Genomic DNA, 10,270 nt, shown 5'->3' with positions numbered 1-10,270 from the left:
TTGTATCTTTCCCAAGCTTCATAGAGGGATTCTCCTTCCTTCTGTCTGAAGGTTTGGACTTCCACTCTAAGCTTGCTCAATTTTTGAGGTGGAAAGAACTTTGCCAAGAAGGCGTTAACTAGCTTTTCCCAAGAGTTCAGGCTTTCTTTAGGTTGTGAATCCAACCATGTCCTAGCTCTGTCTCTTATAGCAAAAGGAAAAAGCATAAGTCTGTAGACTTCAGGGTCAACCCCATTGGTTTTGATAGTGTCACAGATTTGCAAGAATTCATCTAAGAACTGATGAGGATCTTCCAATGGAAGTCCATGAAACTTGCAATTCTGTTGTATTAGAGAAACTAATTGAGGCTTAAGCTCAAAGTTGTTTGCTCCAATGGCAGGGATTGAGATGCTTCTCCCATAGAAATCGGGAATAGGTGCAGTAAAGTCACCAAGCACCTTCCTTGCATTGTTGGCATTGTTGTTTTCGGCTGCCATGGTTTCTTCTTCCTTGAAAAGCACTGTTAGGCCCTCTAAAGAGAATTGTTCTTTAACTTCTCTTAGCTTTCTCTTCAAGGTCCTTTCAGGTTCAGGATCAGCTTGAACAAGTATGCCTTTATCTTTGTTCCTGCTCATATAAAAGAGAAGAGAACAAGAAAGTAGGGAATCTTCTATGTCACAGTATAGAGATTCCTTGAGGTGTCAGAGGAAAAGAAGAATAGAAGGAGGAGGTAGATGGAAGAGAATTCGAACATATAAAGAAGGAGGGAGTTCGAATTGTACCTTGAGGAGGAGTGTTAGTCCTTTAAATAGAAGAATGTAAGAAGAGGGGAAGAATTTTCAAAAATTAAAGTAAAAGATTTTGAAATAATTAAAAGAAATTTTGAAAATTTGATCGAGATTTTCGAAAATTAAGATTAGGAAAGAAATTAAGTGATTTTTGAAAAGAGTTTGAAATTAGAAATTAAAAAGATATGATTGAGAGTTAATTTTGAAAAAGATGTGATTGAGAAGATATGATTGAAAATCAATTTAGAAAAAGAAAGTTTTTTAAAATTAAAGTTGATTACTTGACTAATAAGAAATTAAAAGATATGATTCTAAAATTTAAAGTTTGATCCTTTCTTAATAGGCAAGTAACAACTTGAAAATTTTGAAGTAAATCTTTAATTATAACAAGGATTTTCGAAAATTAAAAAAATGGAAAGAAATTGATTTTGAAGAGATATGATTGAAAAGATGTGATTTGAAAAATATTTGATTTTGAAGAATTATGAAGATTTGAAAAAAATTTGAATTAAAAACAAAATCTTCCCTCTTGTGTCCTTCTGGCGTTAAACGCCCTGAATGGCATCCATTCTGGCATTTAACGCCCAAAATGCTACCTTTTTGGGTGTTAAACGCCCAGCCAGGTATCCTGGCTGGCGTTTAAACGCCAGTTTTCCTTCTTTACTGGGCGTTTTGAACGCCCAGCTTTTTCTGTTTGATTCCTCTGCTGAATGTTCTGAATCTTCAATTCTCTGTATTATTGACTTGAAAAGACACAATTTTGAAAATATTTTTGAATTTTTAATGATGAGAAACAATCAAAATATAATTAATCTTAGGAAACTCAAATCAAACAAACAATACATGCAGGACACCAAACTTAAAATTTTTCATATAAGAGACACTAACAAATTGAGAATGCATATGAGAAACAACAAAACACACAAAACAAGAGAATTTAAAGATTAGGGCAATGAAATCATCAAGAACAACTTGAAGATCAATGAAGAACAATATGTATAAATTCGAAAAATGCAAGAAGAAGAAAGTCATGCAATTGACACCAAACTTAAAAATTGATACTAGACTCAAACAAAAAAAGAATTCATTCTTAAAAATTCTGAAAAATAAAAAGAAAATTACCTAATCTAAGCAACAAGATGAACCGTCAGTTGTCCAAACTCGAACAATCCCCTGCAACGGCGCCAAAAACTTGGTATGCGAAATCGTGATCATCAACAATGGCGCCAAAGGACTTGGAGCTCTTAGACATGAATCACACTTTGTCACAATTCCGCACAACTAACCAGCAAGTGCACTGGGTCGTCCAAGTAATAAACCTTACGTGAGTAAGGGTCGATCCCACGGAGACTGTCGGCTTGAAGCAAGCTATGGTCACCTTGTAAATCTCAGTCAGGCGAACTCAGATGGTGATGGAGAATTGATAATTAAAAGATAAATAAAACATAAAATAAAGATAGAGATACTTATGTAATTCTTTGGTTGGAATTTCAGATAAGCGTATGAAGATGCTTTGTTCCTCCTGAACCTCTGCTTTCCTATTTCCTTCTTTCAATCATTCATACTCCTTTCCATGGCAAGCTTTATGTTGGGCATCACCGTTGTCAATGGCAACTTCCCGTCCTCTCAGTGAAAACGTTCCAAATGCGCTGTCACCGCACGGCTAATCATCTGTCGGTTCTCGATCATGTCGGAATAGGATCCATTGATCCTTTTGCGTCTGTCACACGCCCCACAATCGCGAGTTTGAAGCTCATCACAGTCATCCCTTCCCAGATCCTACTCAGATTACCACAAACAAGGTTTAGACGTTCCGGATCTCAGGAATGGCCGCCAATAATTCTAGCCTATACCACGAAGGTTCCAATCTTAGATTAGAAACCCAAGAGATACGCATTCAAGCCATTGCTAGTAGAACAGAGGTGGTTGTCAGGCACATGTTCATAGGTGAGAATGATGATGAGTGTCACGGATCATCACATTCATCAAGTTGAAGAACGAATGAATATCTTGGAGAAGAAATAGACTTGAGTTGAATAGAAAAACAATAGTACTTTGTATTAATTCATGAAGAACAGCAGAGCTCCACACCTTAATCTATGGTGTGTAGAAACTCCACCGTTGAAAATACATAAGAACAAAGTCTAGGCATGGCCGAATGGCCAGCCTTCAAACCTGTCTAAGATAGCATAAGACTTATCCAAGATTAAAAGTACTATAGTATAAGGTCCTATTTATAGAGAACTAGTAGCCTAGGGTTTACAGAAATCAGTAATTAATGCATAAATCTTCTTCCGGGCCCACTTGGTGTGTGCTTGGGCTGAGCATTGAAGCTTCCATGTGTAGAGACTTTTCTTGGAGTTAAACGCCAGCTTTTGTGCCAGTTTGGGCGTTTAACTCCAGCTTTTGTGCCAGTTTTGGAGTTAAACGCCAGAATTCTTAAGCTGACTTGGAACGCCTATTTGGGCCATCAAATCTTGAGCAAAGTATAAACTATTATATATTTTTGGAAAGCCCAGGATGTCTACTTTCCAACGCAATTGAGAGCGCGCCAATTGGGCTTCTGTAGCTCCAGAAAATCCCCTTCGAATGCAAGGAGGTCAGAATCCAACAGCATCTGCAGTCTTTTTTCAGCCTCTGTATCAGATTTTTGCTCAGGTCCCTCAATTTCAGCCAGAAAATACCTAAAATCACAGAAAAACACACAAACTCATAGTAAATTCTAGAAGAGTGATTTTTATTTAAAAAATAATAAAAATATAATAAAAACTAATTAAAATATACTAAAATCATACTAAAAACAATGCCAAAAAGCGTATAAATTATCCGCTCATCACCTCCCGAGGAGCCAGTGCCCTAGGCTATGCCCCAGCCAGAGCCAGATATGACGGTTGAATTGTTGAAAACCTAGTTAAACCCTTTGTGCATAAAAGAATTTGTTTTTGATAAAAAGGGTAAACTAAGGAATTTTAGAAATTCTTAATCACAGCATTGCATTTAGAATAAGCTTAATCAAAATAATGAATTTTTCCAAAGAATTTATAAAGAAAGGGCACCACCCCAATTGAGTGAAAAAAATTTTTTTTATAGAACTTGCATATATTCATACTTTGTGGATCATGTTTTGAGCTAAGAACACAAGCTTGTGAGTTTTGAGCCTATTGTGTGGTTACATTTTATAACCACTTATTTTCCTTCTTGTGTGAAATTGTTCTTTTCCTATGATTGTGATCCTTGATTTGTTTAATTCTTTATGTCCAATTATTCCTTGTATTCATGCATTTATATGATTGAGACCATTATTTCATTAGCTCACTTACCCAAAATAGCCTACCTTTTACTCTCCATTGTCAACCAATTTTGAGCCTATGCTTAACCCAATTATTCTTTATTTTAGCACATTACAAGCCTAAAGTGAAAAACAATAAAGTCCCTTGTTTGGATCTTTGATTAGTTTAGGCTAGTGAGAGTGTTTTATATTCAAGTTGGGGGAGATTGGGGACATTGGTTGGGATAAAAGGATGTTTTGTATTTATATATTTGGGAATTGGGTACATACTCATGTATTGATTAAATGTATAAATCTTATGCATTGATGTTCGTAAATGTAGTTCGAAAGAAAGAAAAAAATGAGAAAAAAAACAAAAGAAAAAAAGAAAAGAAAAGAAAAAAAAATATATAGAAAAAAAAGAGAAGAAAAAGAAGAAAGAAATAAAAAGGGGACAAAATGCCCCAAAGTGAAGTTCAATAAGAGTCAATGCATAAGTGTTGTGAAAACCAAAAGAAAATGCATGAGTATGTGAAAAGTGAAGGACGGTAGTTAGGTTAGAACTTAATTGTATAGGTCATTACATAGGTTAGGTGGGAAAGTTTGGGCTAATCAAAGATTCAAATTCTAGTCCACTTAACCATACATGATCCTACCTTGACCCTAGCCCCATTACAACCTTATGGAAAAGACCTCATGATATTTGTATGCATGCATTGAATAATTGTTGATTGTTAGATAAAGAACAAATTTTGGAAAGCATGATTAGGGAAGAATTGAGTGAATCAACCCCTAAACACTTGAGTGAATAGAGTGGATACACATCCGGTGAGGGTTTGATTGCTCAATTACATGTATTTACCATTATCATCTATATTCATGCAAGTTTGTGAATCCTTTTGATAATTCAATACAATTGTGGGTTGGATATGATTTCCATTGTTTGAGCCCTTGTGCTTACATATGTTCTCTTGGAAGTTGATTTATTTTGACCAAACATTTGCATTCGTATAGTTAGTTGCATTTAGATAGTTTGCATTTAGATAGTTTAGTTGCATTGAATAAATGTCATTGACGAACAGATTTCTGCCGGTAAAGAATTTTATAAAAATAATCGCATTGTAAGTATAGTTTCTAAACCAACAGAGAATCCTTTCATACAAAAGTTTGGTTGTCACAAGTAACAAAATCCAATAAAATTTATAACCGAAGTATTTAAACCTCGGGTCGTCTCTCAAGGAATTGCAGGGAAGTATGATTTATTATTGGTTATGGAATTGTATATTTTTGGGTTTTTGAAATAAGGAACAAGTAATTTAAATGGCAAGAAAAATAAATTAATAATTAGAAAACTCTTGGCAAGGTATGAGAACTGAAAATCCCATCCTAGTTATCCTTATCAGGTGTGATGAGAATTGTTTATTGCTCCCACTTAGTTAACCCTTACTAAATAAAGGAAAGTCAAGTGGACTAATCAATTTGATTCCTCAAGTCCTAGTCAACTCCTATGGAAAGACTAGCTTTAGAGGAATTCAAATCAATCAGCAAATTCTAATTTTCAATCAACAGCTGAGTTTGACAACTCAAGTGTCACCAATTACTCAACCAAAGCCAAAAGGGGAAAAATCTAAATTATTTATATTATAAATATAAGAAAGCAATCATAAATATGAAAATACCTCAAATTGCATTTAAACATAAATTCAAATCTAACATGAAGAGTTCATAAGCCAAATTGGCTAAATAAGTAATTACCAAGAGAAATAGAGCAACTAAAGTAATAGAATAAATAAAAGTAGAAGAGAAACTAAATTAAAGGAACATTGAACCTGGAATGAAGAAGCAATCCTAAAATTAAGAGAAATCCTAAATCCTAAATCCTAAGAGAGAGGAGAGAGCCTCTCTCTCTCTAGAAAACTACATCTAAAAACCTAAAATTGTGAGTAATGAATGTTGTCTCAATGAATAGATCGATTCTCCCACTTTATAGCCTCTAATCTGTGTTTTCTGGGCCGAAAACTGGGTCAAAAATAGCCCAAAAATCGTCCCCTAGTGATTTCTGGTACGTCCAGCACGCGGCAAAGTCACGCGTGAGCATCGTCCACACGTTCGCGCGGATTGCATTTTTTTCCAGGTCACGCGTCTGCGTAACCCACGCCTGGGCATCACCTATCTTCGGGGAAACTATGGCAAATTATATATCGTTGCGAAGCCCCAGATGTTAGCTTTTCAACGCAACTAAAACCGTCTCATTTGGACTTCTGTAGCTCAAGTTATGGTCGATTTAGTATCAGAAGGTCAGGCTGGACAGCTTTAGCAGTTCCTTCAGTTTCTTGTATTCCTTTCGCTTTTGCATGCTTTCTTTCGATCCTCTAAGCCATTCCTGCCCTGTAATCCCTAAAATCACTTAACGCACATATCACGGCATTGAATGGTATAAAGGGAGAATTAATATTTGGTAATTTAAAGGCTTGGGAAGCAAGTTTCCAATTATAAAACAAAATTAGGAAGGAAAATGTAAAACCATGCAATTTATATGTATAAGTGAGTAAAGAGTTGATAAAAACCACTCAATTGAGCACAAGATAAACCATAAAATAGTGGTTTATCATTCATACCCTTTGCTTCATTCTTGATTTAGCATGAGGACATGTTAAAGTTTAAGTGTGGGGAGGTTGATAAACTCCCTTTTTAGGGTTTATCTTGTGTTGAATTTAGAGCATTTTGATAACCTTTCCTCACATGTATTCAATGAAACAGCATGATTTTGTGATTGTCTCCTTATTTGTACTTAGATGTGAAAACATACTTTTTAGACCTTTAATTTGGTGAATTTTTATCTTCCTTTGATTCTACTAGATTCCTTAATGTGTTTGCTAGTGATTTCAGATTGGAAAGGGCTAGGAAAGGATCAAAGGAGTGGAAGGAAAACATACAAAGTGGAGAAATCATGGAAAGCCAAAGATTTGGAAAAGCCCATGGCCACGCGCGCGCACTATGCGCTTTCGCGCGGATTGCGAAAAGCTCCAGGGGCGTGTACGCGAGCTGTGGGCGTACGCGCCGAAGGCCGCACGTGATTCCTTTAGTCAAACACGTGCCTGGCGATTTTGGAGGGTTTCTAGCCCCATTTGGAGCTGAGTTTTTGGCGGGAAAAGGCTAAATAGACCAAGGAGTGAAGGGAAAGGGGGAGGGACATTCATTCACACACTTTAGGTCAAGTTTTAGTTAGTTTTAGAGAGAGAAGCTCTCACTTCTCTCTAGGATTAGGAGTAGGATTAGGTTTAGTTCTTAGATCTAGGTTTTAATTCATGCTTTCATCTTCTTCTACTCTTGAATTCTTTGTTGTTACATTCATCATTCTTCTATTGTTTGTTATAATTTCTTCTATTTTGTTTGTAGATCTACTTTTGTTCATTCTATTTTCTTTCAATTCAATTTGAGGTAATTCATGATAATTGGGTTTCTTTTGATTGTTGTTATTAATTCCTTGCAATAATTGTTGTTAGATTTCATTGTTGTTGCCAATTTACTTTGCTTTTCTTTTGTGCCTTCCAAGTGTTTGATGAAATGCTTGGTTGGATTTTATTATAGATCTTGTTCCTCTTGGCCTAGGTGGAGTAATTAGTGATGCTTGAGTTATCTAATTCTTTTGTTGATTGACAATTAGAAGTTGCTAATTGACTTGGATACCACTAAAGCTATTCTTTCCCTTAGGAGTTGGCTAGGACTTGTGGAATCAAGTTGATTCATCCACTTGACTTTCCTCCATGGTTAGAGGTTAACTAAGTGGTAGCAATGGACAATTGTGGTCATAATTGAGGAGGATAATAAGGATAGGACTTCCAATTCTCATAACCTTGCCAAGAGCTTTCATAGTTGTTAGTTTATTTCATTGCATTTTGCATTTCTTGTCTAAAATCCCAAAAACTCCAAACATACCTCATAACCAATAACAAGGCACCTTATTGCAATTCCTAGGGAGTACGACCCGAGGTTTAAATACTTCAGTTTATAGATTTTAGGGGTTTGTTACTTGTGACAAACAAATATTTGTATGAAAGGATTATTGATTGGTTTGGAAACTATACTTACAACGAGAATTCATTTGTTAATTCTAGACCGTCAAAAAATTCTATTCATTAGTATTCGCTCAGAGATTTTTGGTCCAATCCCTTCAACTTTTTGCTTGGAGTTCAGGTTAGTGCAATTCTTGTGTTGTAAATTTCATAGATTTCTAGGGTATTGTATGATAAATGAAATATTATTTATGTTGTGTTGTTGCTTGTATTGCATTGAAAATATTGATATGGTTAAATATTGATCGGGTGTTGTATGATAGATGAAATGTTGCTTGTGTTGGATGATTTATAGGTACTAAAAATATCGAATTCATAAGAAATGTCTTGGCACCATCGAGTGTGGATGTATGATAGGTTGAATCCAACAATATGGGATATTAAACCTGAGTTTTATGACAAGGTTGAGGAGTTTATAGAAACAATTAGTAAGTTAGATGTTGTGAAGTCGGAAGGAAAGTGTAGATGCCCATGCGTTAAGTGTAGATGCACAAACTATAAAGAGCTGAACATTATTAAGATGCATTTGTAGGAAAGGGGTTTATGCCAAATTATTGGATTTGGACAGAACATGGAGAGATTGACGACATAGGGATTAATCAGATGGGATTCAATAATTGTGGGAAAGGTAGTTCAGGAAGTGGTGCAAATGTGGAAGAATGTGATATGTATGACATTAGCTGGGAAGACAACTCCAGAAGGTATCATGAAATGGTTTTTGATTCTGCTGGTCCAGAGAATCCTCATGTAGAGGCTAAAAACTTTTTTGATCTTCTTGAGGCAGCTCAAGAGCCTTTGTGGGAAGGTTGTGTGCACTCTCAACTATCGATAGCTGTTAGAATGCTATGTATTAAGGCCGAGGGAAACCAATCACAGGAGTCATTTAAGCAGTGGGCCACCTTAATTAGAAAAATTGCTCCTGAGGGTAGTGCCATACCTAGGGATTACTATGAGGCTAAGAAGTTAGTGCAAAAGCTTGGATTCAAGGCAATCAAAATAGATTGTTGCTCAAACAATTGCATGTTGTATCGAAAAGACGATACTGTTCTAACTAGTTGCAAGTTTTGTGAAGCACCAAGATTCAAGCCTATTTCTGATGGTGGTTGTAAGTCCAAGAGAGTTCCTGTCAGACGGATGTACTACTTACCCTTAATCCCTAGACTTCGAAGGCTTTATGTGTCAATGAGTTCAGCTCTGCACATGACATGGCACATAAAAAACCAACGTGATGATGGCGTGATGACCCATCTGTCAAATGGGGAAGCATGGAAAAGCTTTGACCGTATCCACTCTGATTTTGCTTTGGAGCCTAGAAACATTAGATTAGGTCTTTTCTCTGATGGGTTTACCCCAAATATCCAATTTAGCAAGCCTTATTCTTGTTGGCCCGTAATTGTTATTTCATACAATCTACCTCCTAGAATGTGTATGAAAGATCCTTATTTGTTCTTGACTTGCTTAATACCTGGTCCTAATAATCCTAAAGCCAACATTAATGTATTATTGGTACCCTTGATTGACGAATAAAATGAGTTGTAAAATCCTGGTGTTTTGACGTATGATATTGTAGAAAAGAAGAATTTCGTCTTAAAGGCGGCATTGATGTAGACTATCAATAATTTTTTGGCTTATGGGATGTTGTCTGGGTGGATGACACAATGAAGATTGTCATGTCCTATTTGCATGGAGGATACCAAGTCTTTTACACTATCACATGAAGGCAAGGCATCATGGTTTATTATCATCGGAGGTTTTTGCCGATAATATAAGGATGGTTTTGTCCATTGCGGTGGTTCTGTCCATTGTCATCATGGTACTGAGAAACATATGAGAAATGGAAAAATATAAGGAAAAAAGCAAGGGAGAATCGAGCGTCACTCTTAGGTGGTTCTGTCCATTGCGGTGGTTCTATTCCATTGAGCTCAACTATAGAGAGGATGGTAACATAATTTAAGTGGCTTTAGATCTTATTTAATAGACATCTATTTATGTAAAATTTTTCTTATTTTGTGTTTTATGTGGAACAGAAGAAGCAGTTGGGCCGTACACTAACCCACAAGGAAGTCTTCAAAGAAATCCACACATTTAAAAGTGACAAGTCTAAATGGGTGGACAAGCGCTCTCAATACACTCATGTGAGATATAGCATAAATGTTAAA

This window comes from Arachis ipaensis, chromosome B09 (genome assembly GCF_000816755.2).
Source record: "Arachis ipaensis cultivar K30076 chromosome B09, Araip1.1, whole genome shotgun sequence".
NCBI lineage: Eukaryota > Viridiplantae > Streptophyta > Magnoliopsida > Fabales > Fabaceae > Arachis > Arachis ipaensis.
This window is presented reverse-complemented; position numbering follows the sequence as displayed.